Source organism: Hyperolius riggenbachi, chromosome 10, assembly GCF_040937935.1.
Source record: "Hyperolius riggenbachi isolate aHypRig1 chromosome 10, aHypRig1.pri, whole genome shotgun sequence".
In the NCBI taxonomy this organism is placed as follows: domain Eukaryota; kingdom Metazoa; phylum Chordata; class Amphibia; order Anura; family Hyperoliidae; genus Hyperolius; species Hyperolius riggenbachi.
Window position 1 is genome coordinate 232206362 of NC_090655.1, and position 19501 is coordinate 232225862.

Sequence of the window (19501 nt, forward strand, 5' to 3'; positions counted from 1 at the left end):
TAACAAGCACAGTGTCATCCCCCCCATATAAAATGCAGGGTCACCCCTCCCCCCCAATATAACAAATCCAGTGTCATTTCCCCCCCCCCCCACCATATAACAAATATCACCATCCTGCCTCCAGCATAACAACTGCAGCATACTATCCCGCTTATAATGAGTATAATCATCATAGTCCCCTATACAAGAGGGTCCCACCACCTAACAAATACAGCCTAACAAATACTCCATATAATAGGTGCCTCTATCACATCATGGTCTCCATTAGCCCAATTCCAAGCTTCTTACATACAGCTAAGGTAAACTGCATTACCTCAGAGAGAAAAAAGGGGGAGGGGGGAGAAGTCATCTCCTCACTGACAATCCCTGTAAACCAAACGTGCTTCTGAATGCATGGATGGCTTTTCAGGACCACTATGAAGACATGATTTAACCTGAAGTAATGTGTTATGAAGGATACTATGCAGACAGTATATATGCAGAAACTCTATAGTTGCCTGCATAATACCTGTTACCGTAGTAACGACCCCATTACCCATGTACCATGGGTTGTGCTAATAGCTTAACTCGTAGTACGCTGCTGGTGGAAGTGATGGTAATATTGCCATGCGCGGTCTGCACACAGTACTATTACTGCTGCTTCATGCATTCACCCCATGTGTTTGTATGTAGGAAAACATGCACGTTTTTCACAGCAACTAATGTTATTGCAGCAGAGATCACACAAAGAGGCAATGAAGTCTCTTAAAAATACTTTTTTTAAATCACAAAATATTGTTTAACTAAACCGCCGCATCCACCCCGCTGTACACTATCTAAATTCCCCCCAAACTCGCCCTCCCTCTCCCCTGCAAAATCCACAACTTTCTTGGTCGTGGATTTTGTTGCTGTTGGAGGCAGAGCTATGAGCCGCGGCTCTGCCTCCATGCCCGTCTGAGCAGCGGATCTCTGCCTTTCCCCGCCCCTCTCAGTGAAGGAAGACAGAGAGGTGCGGTGGAGAGGCGGCAATCCGGACGCGCTGAGAGGAAGAGCTGCGGCTCATAGCTCTGCCTCTCACGGAAGAGCTGCCTGGATTGCCCCCCAGCGAGTTAGGGGGGGGGGGGATTTAGATAGTGTACAGTGGCAGGAATGCGGCGGTTAGTTAGGGCTAACATGTTAAGCAATGTTAGCCCTAACTAAACCGGGGTGCCCATACATGGTACAATTTTTCATTTTCTTTCGATTAGATAATTTAGTTCGATTATTTTGTTAGATCGAATATATAGATTTTTCCAACATGTCTGATCCGATGTTTATTGAAAAAGAACCATGTTAATCAATGAGCTGAATCACACTTAGGGTGGTTCCCATATGCGGCAAAATAAATGTATCTGCACATGTGCAATCCTCATTGCTTACTGTCAGCTGACGTTGGAAACAAATCATCTGCAGCATTTATCACGGACCCAAGTGTGATCTCTCCCTCAGAGAAAATGTACACAGTTCTGTACTGCTGAAAGTTCTTTTCAGTATGCGAAAAATGCTATCAAGCGTGAACTGGACCATTGGTTCGCAAAAAACAAACGTGTAAATACTGCCTAAACTCTAAAAGGAGAATTGGTGAAAAAAATATGCTAATGCATTCATGCGTCAAAAAAAGGCACCTGGAAACTTTGGGGGCCCAGAGAAGACGATCTTAGAATATTGGTAAGTTTACAGATATTGTACTATTACAGTGGGAAAATGATAGTAAAATATTGGTAATCAATAACAATATTTTACTACTAAAAACTTAGAGAGACTTAAGTCTAAATTAAAAAAAAATAATAATAATGAGTTGAACTTATCTGGGGCTTCTAGCAGCGGCGACTTCCGCTAAGCTGGCCGGTCGCCGCTTCTTGGTGGCTACTGTGCATGCGTGGTCCTGAGCCACGCGCACCATGATCAAGCTCCCATGGTTGGGAGTGCTCTGCACATGCGCAGTATCAATTTCTGTGTAATGCACATGGTCAGACTGCTCCCAGCCGCAGGAGTGCAGTGAGGAAGCAAGTGGCTGGCCAGCTTAGCGGGTCACTGCTGCTGGCCGGAGGGACTTGGACCCTTGATGTAAGCACAGGAGGACTCCAGGGGGGCTGTAAGTAGCCCCAGGTAAGTTCAACTTCATTTTTTTTTTTTAGTACACTTTAGATTTCCTTCAACCCCATTCTCACTCTGAACCATCCCACTGGTGATTCCTAACCATAACCACAACCCCCCTTGGCTTAACCACTCTCCCCCAGCTTGCCTAACCTTAACAACTCCCCCCAAATGTAATGTTTCATTGTAGTGTTACTCACCTGTACTGTTATCTAGATGGCATTCCGCTTGTGTAAATGTCCCCAACTTCAGGTCACCCTCCTCCACAGACTGCTCATCAACCCTCACATAGGCCTCCTCTTCTATCTTATCAACCCCAACTTTCCAAACAGCATCTTCATACTGGAACCACAAAATAATGAATGCATCAAGAAAGTCTGAAATGCCATGTAACATGTAGAAATAAACATGTGCATCTATAAAACATATAATGTTTTCCTGTTGTGTGCTGCAGCCCCTCTGTAATTATCTATAATACAAATACTGATGAGAATTTTGTTTTGTGCAAATTTTTCTTTTTCCAATTGTAAGATCTAATAACCCAGGTCTATAAAATCACAGTTTATCTGCAGTCAGACCTCCAGTTAATGTTAATAAAACTGTGTTGCTCAGACATTAGGATAGCAGGGGACAGAGAATGTTCAAAAGGTCATAAATGTCTCTCTGTATGGTAGAGATGAATTGAAGTGCAGCAGCAGATTGCAGCTAGAAAGAAACATCTAATTGAGCTCATTTCACAATCTATCATCTTTTGTTCCACTTCACAACTTTATTTGTAGAACAGCTTAAATACAGCTCCCCCCCCCCCCCCCAAGAAAAGTCAAATCTTTAAACCTAGATCTTAACTTTCACAAACTTTCAAAAACAAAGAATATGGTATCCCAGGAACGCCTTATCTAGTATTAAGGCTATAAATACTGAACTCCAATACCCTTTGTACCATTTACCTGATAATGGTGGGGGTTGGTGTCATCTTCCTGTGTAAAATACTGGAGATAAAGAGGACCTGTACATCCCTCTGGTGGGTTACTGTTATCAGACCCATCTGCAAAAAAAACAAACACGAAAAGACTGAATACACAGTCTATATGACATTATCAGATAATGGGGAATGTAGGTGGATCATCCATACTGCTCTCTCCTTTACAAAAAATTAAAATGTCCTCTTACCCGGTAATATGAGGGGCGGCTGATAATCCATCATGACATCATTGTCGAGATCCTTGTGTCCGTCTAAATACTGCAATTCCTACATGGAGAAATAGACAGGACATCCTGACACCCTGAACCCTGACACACAATTATGCAGTCATCATACACACAGGCAAGGGTAGCTATATTCATCTCTCTGGGACTTACAGCACATTTGAACTGAGAGGGATATGGAGGGTGACATTTCCTTATTTAAAAAAAAAAAAAAGGCACATTGCCAGGCTGTCCTGCAGATCCTCTGCCTGTAATACTTTTAGACCAAAGCAATCGATTCGATCCGCACACTAGTGATGTGCCACAAAAGCTGCAAGTTTTTACGCATTTCACATTCTCCAGTGCTTACTCATAAGGTTATGAATAAGCACTGAAGAGTGTGAAACACGTTAGCGCATGTTGCTTCTATTGTATTTCAGATTAATACATCTCCGAGTCAGCATCATTGGGGTGCGGATCAATTGCTTTGTTCTGTGGATTGGAATGGCGGCCGTTGATGCATACACCTGGCGAGTCTGGATGGCCATGTGAGCTCAGCTGATTCTGTTCTTCTCTAATGCTTTTAGAAATGGACCCTAAACCAGTCATGGCTAACCTTGGCACTCCAGCTGTGACAAAACTACAAATCCCATCATGCCTTTGCCTCCCGAGTTAGGCTTAGAGATGTCAGAGTATTGCAATGCCTCATGGGACTTGTAGTTCCACCACAGCTGGAGTGCCAAGGTTAGCCATCACTGCCATTAACAAACATGCAGCTCAGGTGTTCTGACTAAAGTCTTTACCACATGCTTGTCTCAGGTTTCTGATTCAGACACTTTCCCACAATTCCCAGCACTGCTCACCTGTTCTACCAGCAGCTCAATCATCTTGTGGAGGACCTCTAGAATCTTCTTGTTGTTTTTTCTCTCAATTGACAGGAAAAGAGGTGGAGGCACCGTGATGGGGAATGGACCATGGAGACGGCTGCTGTGGGTCAATTGCCCACCAGATGTCTTCCTCACTAGTTCACAATCCTGTTTAATGACATACAGTATTAGTAATTTCCATGTGAATTCTCAGAATCTTTCTCACTTCTCTATCTTGCTATATTCAGAGCTCCTATTTTGTCATCTGGCTCCCATCTGTTATGTCTCCTAACCTTCTGCCTTGTGTTCGTCCAACTACCACCTATCTCTGACTACAAATTCTGCTAAAAAAATTGACAGTCTATGCATTACTAAAACTAGAGACACCACTGTGTTTCAGAATGCTTCAAGTGCCCACCACCTGGATTTCAATGCGCTTACCATTGACAGCAGCCTGAATTACAATGTCCGATTGTGCATACTCGACCCCAGGCCTGGATTTACCTCACAGGCTCCTTAGACTTCACCCTCCATGAACCTACAAACCCTGCTGAACTGGACTGCAGGTGTGCTGGTTGGCCCAGCTGTCACCTCTCCCTTACCTGTCATAAGTAGCTACAGGTGCCCCTTACTATTAGGTAGCCAGAAACAGGGTCGTTTCTTGGGCAGTGCGGGTAGGGTGACCGCCCTGGGCACGGACCGGCAAGTAGAAGAAGAGGGGAGCAGACAGAAGGACATAAACGGTAGGGAGCTGGTGACATGCGGTGCAGCCAAATGGAAGAAGAATGAATATTACCAGTGCAATCACCTTCTTCGACTCCTCCTGGGCTGCCTGCGCCCGACGTCATCACGTCAACACCGCGTGAGGACACCTGATGTCCTGTAGCAGTACTGCAGGTTGTCAGTGCGCGGCGTCCATGGAGGAGTCAGCTTTCCAGACTCTTCGCCTGTGTGTTTTCCTGGTCCCTACTTCCTCCTGGATGAGCGGCTGGTCACTAGTAAGTAGGTGGATCTACTTGTGACCTGTGGCTGTGTGACTGTCCCTAAAGAGTAAGGGTTCGCGAGTCCACGGGAAAGGGGGTGCAATTTGTACACCCTCGCCCTCAGTGAAATTTAGCCTAGAAACTGCCCTGGCCAGAAATACCCTTAATATTAAGTAGCTAGCAGTGCCCCCAAGTATTAGGTAGCTAGGGAAACCTCAGTATTAAGTAGCTAGAGGTGCATCTAACTGAAGAGAGATCTAATCAGTGAAAGGTCTAGAGCAGGGTGAGTAACCTCTCATGTACACTCATCAGGACTCTGCATAGGGAAGGAGGGGGCGCTCCAAGAGGGGAGTGAGCCGCCTTTCCATCATCCATCCATCCATTCCATCTATAGGCACGTGCCTACAGTGCCTTATGTTAAATCCGGACCTGCTCGACCCCAAGGACATCCTGTCCGCTTCCTCAGGTCTATAGTTCAGTGTCTTAAGGCAGCTGCATGCATGGACTTGGTGCACCTGTGTTAGGCCAACCTAACCCATGTGCGCAGCTGCATTAAGACAAAAACCTATACCTACAGGTAAGACTGTTTCATTAGCCACTCAGAATTGATTGCATAAAACCCTTGAGGTTTATATAGCGGGTTCTTTAGGGTTTTTTTGGGTTGGAGGATGTGATCCAAGCCATGTCGGAGAAGATTTCCTATCTGTGAGGAAACTATTCTCCACTTACCTGATACGGTGGTTGCTCATCAGCATCCTAGTTTTGTAAGTAGTATTAGTGTCATTTGTTATCCCATTGGTTGAAAATACTACATTATTTACCATCCCAGTATGTGAGATTCATCACCCAAATTTCAGCCACCCCATACCCTTCACTCAGTGTAGACTGTAAAGCCCAGAACTTTTATTCTAAAAAGGTAGCTTTCAAACTATCCAAAAACAGGTTATGTGGACCCGTGATGTAAGTTTACTGTTTTTTGTGGGAACTTGATTTTATGTTTTTTGGATTAAGTTTAAGGACAACCAAGGTGACATGTGGCATGTTGAGATAGACATGTGTATGTACAGCACCAAGCCCACAAATAACTAGGCTGTGTTCCTTTTTTCCTTTCTCTGCCTGAAAGAGTTAAACATCAGGTATGCAAGTGACCGCTTCTGTCAGGGTTGGCACCGGGTCGGACTGGGTCAGACTAGCATTACCCTAACTGATCATTACAGCTATAAAACTTTTTTCTGTCAGTAAATGGCTTCTGAGCGCAGGAAAGAGATACAAATGGTCAATAATTCATAGAATTGAGCTCTGGCATACTTCAATGAATGGGTCATTGAGAAGAAACAATGAAACAGTAAAAATGTAAAAACTAGAATTATAAAATAAAACTGTAAGATATATAAAAAAAATGTTTTAAGAGGAGGAGGATAGATACAATTGTTTTTCTTATGAGTTACATTTTCACCTTGGATATAAGACAGCCTTCTGACAATAAAAAGTTCTGAACTTAAGTTTATACTTACACCTTTTTGTATTAATATCATCATCTTTCTCACACATTGGGACACATGGGAGAGAGAGGGAGAGAGACTGATCAACCACAAGGCAAACCTAGGCAGTTGCCTAGGGCCTGAGAGAATCTAGGGGCCTGTGGGAATTCTAGCCTCAACCAAATCTTAAAAAACAAAAACACAAACAGGTGATCACCAGCAGTGGGCAAAGACTGCGGTCTTGCCTAGTGCTCCATTTCATCTGAATCCTTTTCTGTCCGGAGAAATTGGTCATCATTTACCTGGCGATATCCTTGGGATTGAATATGTGCAATCAGACCTTGGAATTCAGGCTGCTGTCAGATCAAATGCTTTATAGATCTTTGTTTTATTAACAGAGAGGAGTGATTATATGTGATATTCCCAAATCCCCCCCACCTCTCCAGCCCACTCTCTGTTTTATTAATTGAGTGTTTGCCTTCTTAAAACAGAAGATATTTGCAATAATTGAGCTTTTAGTGAGTGACTGTGGTCTCCCACAATGCATCACTACTTAATATGGAAATTATCTCTTGCAGGCTTGCATCCAGAACCGCTGCTGTATAGCAAACATATGGCTTATAAAATTTACAGAGTTACATCATCCTAGTAGCTTTGGGTCCTGCTTGGTTATTCTGTTATTAATTGAGATAAGAGTGATATCATAACACTCAGAATCCTCCTCACTTCTTCAGTCAGGTCTGTGTTTTATTAATAGTTACAGAAGTGGTGTCATGTGACCATCCCAGAATCCATCCTCCTCACCTCTCCAGTCAGCAGGTACATGATCTCCAGGGTGAGGTTTAGTACCTTCTCCATCATGTGCTTCTGTTCCTCCTCCATACTTGGTCATGCAATCTTTGTGGGAAGCTTTTCTCTGTGGAGGGATAATAAAAATCTTTCTAAAATTTAAGCGTAGTGATTCTGTGGTAGCTGCTGTACCACTCCCTTCTGGAGTCTGGACTTGGCTGCCGATATACTGTATGCTTAACCCCTTTTCTGTGTAAAGTAGTTACGCCCATCCACAGCTGCCTTTGCACTATTTCATTTGGATGCCAGGTTTGGCATCAGTCTAATAGACATCAATGCAAAATATTAGCACAATGCACCCCTTAATAGATAGACAGACAATCAGCTAATACTTACAATAAGCAGAGAAGCCCACACATCCTATAAGAGGTCGCATCTGAATGACGAACAGCTCATTTATGCAGAACCTCTAATAGGCTAACTACACACATTTCATTCAAAACAGATGCAATTCATATGCACTAATGACCCTAGTTTCCAAATGAACTGAAAATTAACATGCAAGCTTGAATACAGGAAGAGTACACCTTAAAGAGAACCTGAACTGAAAATAAGAAGTCAAAATAACCATACACAGGTCATACTTACCTCCTGTGTAGTCTACTCAATCTCTTTCTCTTCTCCTGGGCCCCATTCGTCCACTGTGATCAATGGAATTCCCCATCCTCCATTTTGAAAATGGCTATTACCCCATAACAGCTTCCTGGTCAGCACACTGTTAAACTGTAATATCACCCACTTGAGCCATAGGGAAACATTGACATTACCTTGCACATTCAGTTGTAACTGACAGCTGCTTATATACAACTGACAGCAACTGGTATATTTCAGTTCAGACAAAATATTGTCAGAACTAGAGATGATCTGAATGGTTCCAGGCGAACTCTAGGTGGTTCGCGATCGCATGCGAACTTTCCCGGAAGTTCAGTTCGCCTTCATAGTGCATCATTAAGGTCAACTTTTACCCTCTACATCACAGACAGCAGGCCCGTTGTAGCCCATCAGGCTACACTATCTGGTATAGTGGTGAGCATAGCTGCCTTCAAAGCAGTTGACCTGGGTTCGATTCCTGGCCAATGTATGTGAGGTTGCCTTTGACATCCTACAAATCCCTAAGCAAGCTAATTTTTCTCTTGGGTATATCACAATGGTACATGCTAGGCTGGCTTCAGCATGTAGTGTTGGTGGTATAGTGGTGAGCATAGCTGCCTTCAAAGCAGTTGACCTGGGTTCGATTCCCGGCCAATGTATGTAAGCTGGCTTTTGACATCCTACAAATCCCTGGAAGACAAGAGGAGAGAAGGAGGAGGGTGGAAGTTTAGGCCTGCAATTTAGCATTAAATGTGATTTCTGCCCTTAAAACACTGCTTTGCATCAAAATCAAATTTCTGGGACTTTTGACGTCCATCCCACTCAACCATGTCTCCCTCCAGGTGTTAGACCCCTTGAAACATCTTTTCTATGACTTTTCTGGCCAGCATAATTTTTTCTAATTTTCCAAGTTCGCCCCCCATTGAAGTCTATTGCGGTTCGCGCGAACAGAACTTTCGCGGTACTTTCGAGAACCAAAAATCAGAGGTTCGGGCCATCTCTAGTCAGAACTAGAAGGGATCACTGTAAGAAGAAAATGGTGAGCTTCTGAGAGGAATTGACAGTGAGATTAGTATGTAATATTAATTTGCAGCTACATCATGTGTTTATTTTACATAATTTTACTCGCGTCAGGTTCCCTTTAAGCTAGGGATAAGAAAACAAGGTCTCTTGCCTAATCAATCTCTCCTAACCTACCCACTCCTCAACCATCCCCAAGCCATTGTGTCCACTTACTGCTGAACTCTCCTAAATCCCGCCTACTCACTTCTCACCTACCTTCATAGTCACGGTGTCTAGCCCCCTTCTGGCCTGTCCGATCTGCTGCCTACACTAAATTACCCCACTGTTTTCCCACAGGTTATTCCTCATCTATACCAGAGCTTCCCAACCCTGTCCTCAAGAACCACCAACCGTATGTATTACAGAAAACCACAAACATTCACAGGTGGGGTAATTAGTGTCTCAGCAGAGCTTATTATCTAGCTCTGCAGATTTCCACAGAACTTGGTAGTACTGGAAGACAGGGTTGGGAAGACCTGATCTACACCTAACATCTATACTATCAATGCCCAATTCACTGTCACCTACCCAATTTTTATTTATCCCAGCACCACACTGCGAGCTGCAGATTTACCTATCCTACCAACCCCCCCCCCCCCCCCCCCTAACTTTCTACCGGTCCTGACTATGCAGGAGCTTCCTAAATCTGCAGAATTCCAATTTCCAAGTTTCCAATCGGAAATAAGCCTTTCACTGCAGAAATTGGAATTCCGTGAAAGGCTTATTTCCGATTGGAAATATACTTTGCTAAAAAAAAGGTCCATACATTTGCATAAACTCTGAAATATTTGCATCTCATTGATCATCCCTAAATATTAAGCAATCCAATACTCTAATATTACTCCAATCCGGTACTAGGGATGATCAGTGAGATGCAAATATTCCGGGTTCATGCCAAGTTATGCACATTTTTATTCAAATATTTGCAGCTTGAAAATAGACCAAGCCATTTAAACCTGGGTGGAACTTGATCCATTTTAAAGCTGCTTATATTTGCATAACAATTTACATAATTCTGTATGAACTCAGAAATATTTGTATCTCATTATACCCTGTGAGATAACAGTACCCTGGGGCAAAGCATATGCATTAAAGAGATACTTGAGTGAAAACAAAGTGAAGAGATAAAACAATTGTATCTATCCTGCAACTCCTAAAAATGACTTTTAGATATCCCACAGTTTTATGTTTTACCAGTATTTAAAAAAAAAAATTGTTTTTTTCTCAGCTGAATGCAACAGTCTGTCTGTGTCTCAGAGTGCTCAAATATATGGACTAATGACTTTTCTCTCTATCCTCTCCTGGAAGTATTTTATGGCTTTAATGCTTGGTACACACTAGCAGTGCTTTTCTAAGCACTTGTAATTTAAATATCTTGATAATAGAATGCTATGTGTGTGATCCCACTTGAAGGATGTGATTTTTTTTTTTTAATCCCTCACAGCCTTACATTAGCAAGAGCTTTTCAAATCACTAGCGCTTAGAAAAGCCCTGCTAGTGGGTCTCAGGCCTTATTCTTTTTTAGTAGTCCGACTGGGTCCCGACTGGAGAAAAAGTTGCATAGTAGAATATTAACTCTTTTTAGGAAGAGAAAAAAAAAAAAGAAGGCACAATAGCATATTTATTTGTGTGCTATGCACTTTACATACACATGTCTATCTCATCATGTCACGTTTCCTTTAACATGATTCTGGTTGGGGGGGGGGGGGGGGGCGCATTATTACTATAACTTATCTGAAACCTAAGGGTCCTTTTCCACGGGCAGATGATAGGCAGTGAAAAGCAGGGATGAGCTTCTGATGAATTCCAAATGGGTTTAATTCAGAATTCATCTGCATTATTACTGTCTCACCGTGTTCCAATTTGTGGTCATTGACTACCACGCTTCCTCCTTCAACCCGGAAGGGAGGAAGCAGTGGTAGTCATGCGACCTTGAATTGGAAGGTGGCGTGTGATACGATGTGATGGGCCGAAATTTCACATCGAAATTCGCATCATAGTGCGAAATTCCAGGGAAAATCGTAATTGATTTCGTATGTAATAGTAGTATTTCATAATTTCGCATAATTTTTTTGCGCAATTTTACAAAATGTTGTGCCGACTTTGGAAGTTAATAGCACAGCCCCATACATGCTATTGCTACCAAAATTGGTACATATGTTAAGGAGAATAGCGGGTACAAGCTGAAAAAAAATAATTTTTCAAAAAAACGTAGTTTGAGAAAATTAAAAATGCAAAGAAAAATGTTTTTTAAACCGTCATTTTTCCAAGTTTAAAAAACATTTTTTATTTGCATTTTTTAAAATCGATTTTCTCAAAAACTATACGGTCTATTTGGAAAAAATGTCCCTTGTACTTACTATTCCTTTTAACATAGGTAGCAATTTTGGTGTTAATAGCATGTATGGGTGCTTAGCTATTAACCTCCAAAGTCGGCACAAAATGACGCAACATTTCGGGAAAGTTACGTGAATTTTTATGCAAAATTATGAATGACTACGAAATCAATTTAGTTTGCAAATCATAATTACGTAGAGGCGTAATTGCGAAAATGTACGAAATCGTAGTTTTGCTGATTACGATCATCACTGAAGTTAACCCCCCACTCAGGTGCAGTTATTATCCAGATGAATTCCGAATGAAACCCATTTGCAATTCATCAAAAGCTCATCCCTGGGGACAGAGTCAGGACAAGGTCCTCCAGCAACCAAGGCTGAGCCACCAAGGAGTGCCCCTCCATCCCTCTCACCTCAGCCTTTCCACACTGATTGCTATTGGACTAAGAGGCGCCCCAGGGCCCCCAACACCTTAATCTCTAGTTATCTGGCTTGCAGTCACTGCCATGTAGCCCCTTTTCTTATTTCGCTCTGCTTCATACACAATAGGGGAATGATAGCTGAGTGAATTGTGCGCCCCCTCCTACACTGCGCCCTGAGGCTGGAGCGTCTCTCCCCTCTGTCCTGCCTGGGGAAAAGCCTCTCAGACTCTCACAACTGCTTGCTGCTGCCTGGTATCTGCTCAACGCTGCCTGGTAACTGCTTGCAGAGCACAAAGTTCAACTGCCCGTGGAAATGGGCCCTAAAAATGGTAGAGTGTGCTGTGTTTGTAGCATCCAATCATTTTAACAATTTCCTCATGAGGTTTCCCTGCTGGGTCACCTAAACCCATACTAGTGCCCAATCTTCTCACACAGCTTTGTCAGTATCACATTTGCTTGCACCGTGAGCAGCAAAATTATGTGGTGCTAAGTAACCAACGCAGCTCTGCCCACCTAGTCTGCTGTTATCTCACTCAACTAGGCGGCTTCTCAACATGTGACAGAGAGCAATTATTCATCAGATGTAGCTACAAAAGTTCACATAAAAAGGTGTACAATGTGTTGTCAAAATGATTGTGCAAACCCGTGGCTCAATACAGTCCAATGGAATCTGTTTAACTACATGTCCCAGCATCATGTCATACCAGCCTTTCTCTGAGGCCTAGATGTCAGCAAACACCTACCTCTGTGGTATGTACAACAACAAGCCTAGCTCCCAACTGTCTGTCTTTTGGGGGGAGTGTGTGTATTTCTCTACTAAAAAAAAAAAAAATTGTGTTTGACTGTAAACTTTATTCTCATCCTTTAAATTGATATTTTAATGGATGGATAGTGTAATGGTTAAGGGCTCTGCCTCTGACATGGGAGACCAGGGTTCGAATCTCTGCTCTGCCTGTTCAGTAAGCCAGCACCTATACAGTAGGAGACCTTAGGCAAGTCTCCCAAACACTGCTACTGCCTATAGAGCGCGTCCTAGTGGCTGCAGCTCTGATGCTTTGAGTCCGCCAGGAGAAAAGCGCTATATAAGTGTTTGTCTTTACTAATTTTAAAATGTCACTATGAAGGAAAATGAACCAGGATAGAAAGGACCAGTGTGGTCTGATTTATAAAACATTTTTCTTATCTAATCTTTATGGTATACTTGACTAGGGGCATGGTGGGGGCGTGAGCAGGGGTGTGGCAGGGGCGTGGATTAAGTGTCCCTCTTTCTTATCTCAAAAAGTTGGGAAGTACGCTATAAGTCCAATCTCTCCCCACTGGGTAGAGGTAAAACCCCATATTGTCCATTGCGCTCTCTGTGTTGGATGTAGGTATGATCAATAAGATGCAAATAATTTCATAATTTTTAATTGCATTAAAATCTCATGTAAATTATAACAGATCTCTCAGCCCCCTGCAGCCATCCTGTACCGCACCTGTATATTTAAAGATCCTCTGGTACCCCGCTGCGGCTCCGTTTCTTCACCGCCAACTTACAAGTCAATGGCCACTGCACCTGCACGGCCCTGGCCGTGCACATCCTCATTCACCCTCTCAGGTCCAGGAGCATCATGCACAGTACAAGAAAATCTCTACTGTGCCTGGGCAGGACGCTCCCAGCGACGGGAGTGCGAATAAAGACAGCTAGGGCCACGCAGGCACAGTGGACGGTGACCGGCAGAAGAGAAAGCAAGCCATGGCGGGGGACAAGAGGATCATTCCAGGTATGCGTGGGCAGAGGACAGCTGCAGGTGGCTAGCAGAAGCCCCAGGTAAGTGGAATTTTTTTTTTTTAGGCCTCTATTTCACGGATTGTTTGTTTATAGGCAGTGAAATGTCTCTCTCAGAATTTCTGGCTGCTGCTTGCTGAGCACACAGTTCAACTGTCCGTGGAAAAGAAGCCTCAGGGATTTTCAGGTCCACTTTATATGCAGTTTGAAACCAATCAGAATAACTTCCTGGCAATTTTTATAGGTCCAAGTTCAAGTAGCATAACAATTTACATGAAATCTGAATGCAAGGAGATTTTGCATCTCATTGATCAGCTTTCGGACTCTTTTCCACGGGCAATTGAACTGTGTGCTCAGCAAGCAGTTACCAGGCAACAGTGAGCAGTTCCCAGGCAGCAGTGAGCAGTTGTGAGGCCCAGTACACCAAAAACCTCTAGCAGATCCGCAAAACGCTAGAGGTTTTTGAAGCAGATTTCAGAGCGATTCTAGGCATGTTTAGAGAGGTTTTCTAAACATGCCTATCATTTTTTGGAGCATTTTTGTGTAGTAGATTTCATGTATTGTTACAGCAAAGCCATTACTGAACAGCTACTGTAATAAAAACGCCTGGAAAACCGCTCAGATCTACCATTTTTCAGAGCGGTTTGAGCTTCTCCTATACTTTACATTGAGGCAGAAACGTTTCTGCAAACCATAAAAATGCTGCAGGAGCCACATTTGCTAAAAACCTCAAACCACTGGTGTGCACCATCCCATTGAGATACATTAGCCAAGCATTTTCCCAAGCGACAGCATTTTTTAAAACGCCACCAAAAACACTTGGTGTGCACTGGGCCTTAGAGTTTGAGAAGCATTTCAGTGCCGATCTACAGCCCGTAGAAAAGAGGCCTTAGTTAGATGCATAGTTAGGACTACAAGACCTGCATGTTCTGCTAGAAACTTTAAATCTTTAAGTGACTCCCTGCATGCCCTACAGTCCCTTTTGCTCACATCTGTGGAACTACAAATGCCAACATGTCTAGCTGACTTCTCTCTTTACTAGTACTAGCAATTGTGTTCAGCACTAAAGTGATTACCTGCTTTTCTGCCAGTTCCAGAAATGCCACCTCTCTACTCCCTGCCACTTCACCTCTAACCTGGCAATTTCTGTCAGTGCTCCGCCTGTGTGTAAAAGGTCACCGCCTTGTGGACAATTAGATGCAAATAATTCCCAGCTGATGGATTATGTGAATTCTGTATGCAAATATAGGCAGCTTGCAAATTGACCAATCAATTTTTACCTTGGCAGGATCAGGCCTCCTTTCCAAGAATTGTTGATAGGCAGTAAAATTAGAGTTGGGCGAACAGTTCGGCTGTGTTAGCCGAACTGCAGCCGAACTGTTCGGCTGCCCAACCTGTCATGTCGCCGTGGCTCTTACTACTTCCGGGTCGCAATGACCCGGAGTAGTACGTCTGCGCTGGCCCGGCGGAGCGCATCCTAGATCGCGCTCCCGTTGCCGGGCACTCTCTGCGCATGTGTGTGACGTCATGAGTGACGTCACACACATGCGCAGAGAGTGCCCGGCAACGGGGAGCGCGATCTAAGACGCGCTCCGCCGGGCCAGCGCAGACGTACTACTCCGGGTCATTGCGACCCGGAAGTAGTAAGAGCCACGGCGACATGACAGGTTGGGCAGCCGAACAGTTTGGCTGCAGTTCGGCTAACACAGCCGAACTGTTCGCCCAACTCTAAGTAAAATGCCTCTCAAACTTTCAACTGCTCACTGCAGCACACAGCTCAACAGTTCGTGGAAAGGAGGCCTTAGTTGGTCCACTTTTAGGCTGCTTTCACAGTGGGACGTTACAGGCGCACATTAGAGCAGCCTGTAACGCAGCCCAACTCACAGTAATGAAAAATCAATGGGCTGTTCACAGTGCTCACGTTGCGTTACAGTGTAACGCTCGCCGTTCAATGAAAGTGCAGCATGCTGTGCTGGTGGTTTTAGCTGCGTTAAACTGTTTGCACATGCTCAGTAAGGGGAGAGTCTGCTATTGTTCCCAGCCACATGGCTAATTAATATTCACTGCACTGTAGTGTTGTCCAGATCGTTCGGATCTTTGATCCGGATCTTTTTTGTGAGTCGAATCATCCGGATCATCACAATAAATGATTTGGTTCACAGTGGATGTCTGGAAGAAACAGGAACTGTAGCTTCTGTGCACAAGCACGATCTTCCTGCTGCATCGTTCCCTTCCCCACTAGCACCCTCAATGTGCCCTCATTCTCCTGCACCTCTCACTCTGCTGCACCCCTGCTTCCCTAGTAAAATGATTCAAAGATCCGGATCTTTTCAATGATCCAATTCGACTAATCTGAATCATTGAAAAGATCCGGACTTCCCAGGATAGAACCTAAACGGCGCACCAAAGCATAACGCGGCTCAATCTGATGTCCAACTTAAACACCACCATGCGTTGCTATAGGGGCACATTATGCGACCTTAACGTCCCCTAAAACGCAACGTCTTGGTGTGAAAGAGGCCTTGGTCCTCTTTTTCACAGGCAGTTGTGAGAGTATGAAAGGCATTTCACTGCCTATCAACTGCTTGTGAAAAAGAGTATTAAGGCCTCTTTCACACTAAGACGTTGCTGCTGCCTGGTAACTGCTTGCTGAGCATACAGTTCAACTGTCTTTTCCATGAACTGTTGAGCTGTGTGCTCAGCAAGCAGTTACCAGGCAGAAGCAAGCAGTTGTCAGGCAGCAGCAGGCAGTTGTAAGAGTTTGGGCTCTATTCATAAAACATTTGCGGAAAAAAAAATCTTGGAGGGAAAACACCGTATCGGTATTTTAGACTTTTGTGTGCTAATTTATAAAAATGTTTACACTTGCGACAAAAGGTCGGGGAATTCCCGCACTAAACTAGCAGTACTAGCTGAGTTGTTACATTTTCTCTGTGCAGAGACAGTGTTACTATACAAGAGGCAGCCCCAGCATCCTTTTACATGTACTTTTTTTTTAAACTGCCTCTCCTTGCCCTGAATCTTCTCTGAAGCTGTCTATTAGTCTTTCTAAACAATCTATTAAATTGCCACAGCTTAGAAGAACTTCAAGAAATGTTCCACACGCAGGCTTTCTGATGTGAAATGTATCTGCAAACAGGTACCCATGGGTTAAAAAACACAGCCTTGGTATTCCGGGATGCATTTTTTGCTCTGCTCTCACTGCTGCTGCCTGGGGGAGATCTGTCTCTAGCTTGGCTATTATCCACTGGCTTATCGCATTATCTAAACATCCGGGATTCTTCGTTCACATTCTGCCTGTTCTAATCTTTATGCATTAACCTTCAGTGACACTTGTGATAATCACCGCATAAGGCGGTAATTTCCCGCACTGCTCAGGGATTGTAGCTTTTCATGCGGAAACAGCTTTTATGAATGGACACTTTCCTAAATGGTCGGGAAAGTCAGCTGTTTTGAGCATTACCGCATGTGGGAATGCTTTATGAATAGAGACCTTTGAGAGGCATTTCACTGCCTATCAACTGTCCGTGGAAAAGAGGCCTTAGTGGAACAAAGTGACAACTGCAGAGCAATGTGACTTACCATTTAACTCTAAAAGTATTATTTATAAGCTATAGGCACACTATGGGCTCTATTCTCAAAGACTTCCCGCATGCGGTAAAGTACATGCGGGAAGTTTGCAACCAAAATACCGTCAAGTTGACATTCTCAAAATGTTCCTGCATGTTTTTTCCGCATGCGGAAAAAGTGCGGTAAAAGTGCGGGATTCATGCGGAAAAATTTCCGCAAAAGTCGGTATTTTCCGCAATAAAAAATCAATTCTCAAAAATGTTCAGGCGCATCATTTCGTCGTTATTTACCGATTTTTTTCATCACCTACAAGTAGTAGGTGATATATTCCGCATCCCATTGACTTTAATGAAGTGTGGAGGCTTAAGGGCTGTGCTTGCTGGACTTTAATTTTTTTTTTAAACACTTTTTCATGCAACCTTTTTACCGCATGATTCCTGCATGATTCCCGCATGAATAATGGCTGTTTCCGCATCTTTTTTCCCGCATGCGGAAAACATGCGGAAAATATTAGTGAATGTGGAAAAAATGCGTAGTTTACCGCTGGCGGGAATATAGCGGTAAAATTTTGCAGGAAATTTTGGCTCTTTGTGAATAGAGCCCAATACACCAGTGTTATCAACTTTGATTACTGACACATACAGGTTAAACTCGAAAAATGAGAATATCGTGTTAAACTTCATTTATGTCAGTAATTCAACTTGAAAGGTGAAACTAATATATGAAAGACTTATTAAATGCAAAATCAGCTATTTAAAGCCTTTATTTATTATAATTTTGAAGATTATGGCTTACAGCTTATGAAAACCCCAAAATCAACATCTTAGAAAGTTAGAATATTGTAAAAAGGTTCAGGCTAAGTTCACAGTGGGACGTTAAAGTCGCACGTTAAAACAGCATTTAACGCAGAATAACTCACTGCAATGAAAAATCAATGCCCCGTTCACAGTGCATACGTTACGTTAGTGACTAACGCTGCACGTTAAGTAAAAGTACTGCATGCAGTGTGTTATACACGTTATTAGCTGCATTGGACTGTTTGCACATGCTCAGTAATGGCTTGGATGCATACTTTTCATTGCCTGTATTTTTTACTGTATCTGCTGTATGCGACGGTAACGAGGCGTTGCCACTTTTTGGGCGCGTTGCGTTGTAAGCTTGCGGTGCGACTTTAACGTGGCATCAAAACGCAACGTCCCACTGTGAATCTAGCCTCAATATTCTATGCTCTATTCACAAAACTTCTCATAAATGTCTTATTTATCACCTAATTGATTAAAATAACCTTTCAGCACAATTACAAGAAAAATAATCACTCAAAGTAAGTTGTTCCTGATTAACTTCATTTCAATATTACTTTTCTTATCTTAATTATATTATATTTTTGCTATTTGGAAGCCTAAAATGTAACATAGATAAGGTGAAAACAGAGGGAAACAGGTGAAAAAGCTTTGTGAGGCCTCTTGCACACTGCAAGCAATTCAGATTCAGATTCCGCTTTTTAATCTGTTTTTACTTCCGATTCAGATTCAGATTTGCAGTTTGCTCCTTGCACACTGCAAATCTGAATCTGAATCGGAGGTAAAAACTGATTAAAAAGCGGAATCTGAATCTGAATTGCTTGCAGTGTGCAAGAGGCCTGAACCATGCCCAAAGTGTCAGACTCTAATTAGCTAATTAATAAAAAAAAAACACCTGCAAAGGGTTCCTGAGCCTTTAAATTGTCTCTCAGGGCTCAAACACAGTGATTTGAAAAGCTAATGCAATGCTATGGGGGATTTTTAGAAAATCATATTGCTCAAGTGGGATCACACCCATAGCATTACATTAGCAAGGTCTTTTCAAATCACAAACACTTATGCCTCTTTTCCACAGGCTGTTGAGCTGTGTGCTCAGCAAGCAGGCAGCAGTGAGCAGTTGTGAGAGTTTGAGAGGCATTTCTCTGCCTATAAACAGTCTGTGGAAAGGAGGCCTTATAGTAGGGATGATCAATGAGATGCAAATTCTTCTGAAATTATGCAAATATTTATGCAAATGTATGCAGTTTGAAAATGGACCAATCAATTTAGGCCTCTTTTCCACAAACTGTTGAGCTGTGTGTTCGGCAAGCAGTTACCAGGCAGCAGTGAGCAGTTGTGCGAGTTTGAGAGGCATTTCACTGCTTATCAAACTGTCCATGGGAAAGAGGCCTTACAAAAGGCTTCAGGTGGGGCTACAGCTTGGTTCAGAATTAGGCCAATTTTCCATGGACTGTTGGGCTGTGTGCTCAGCAA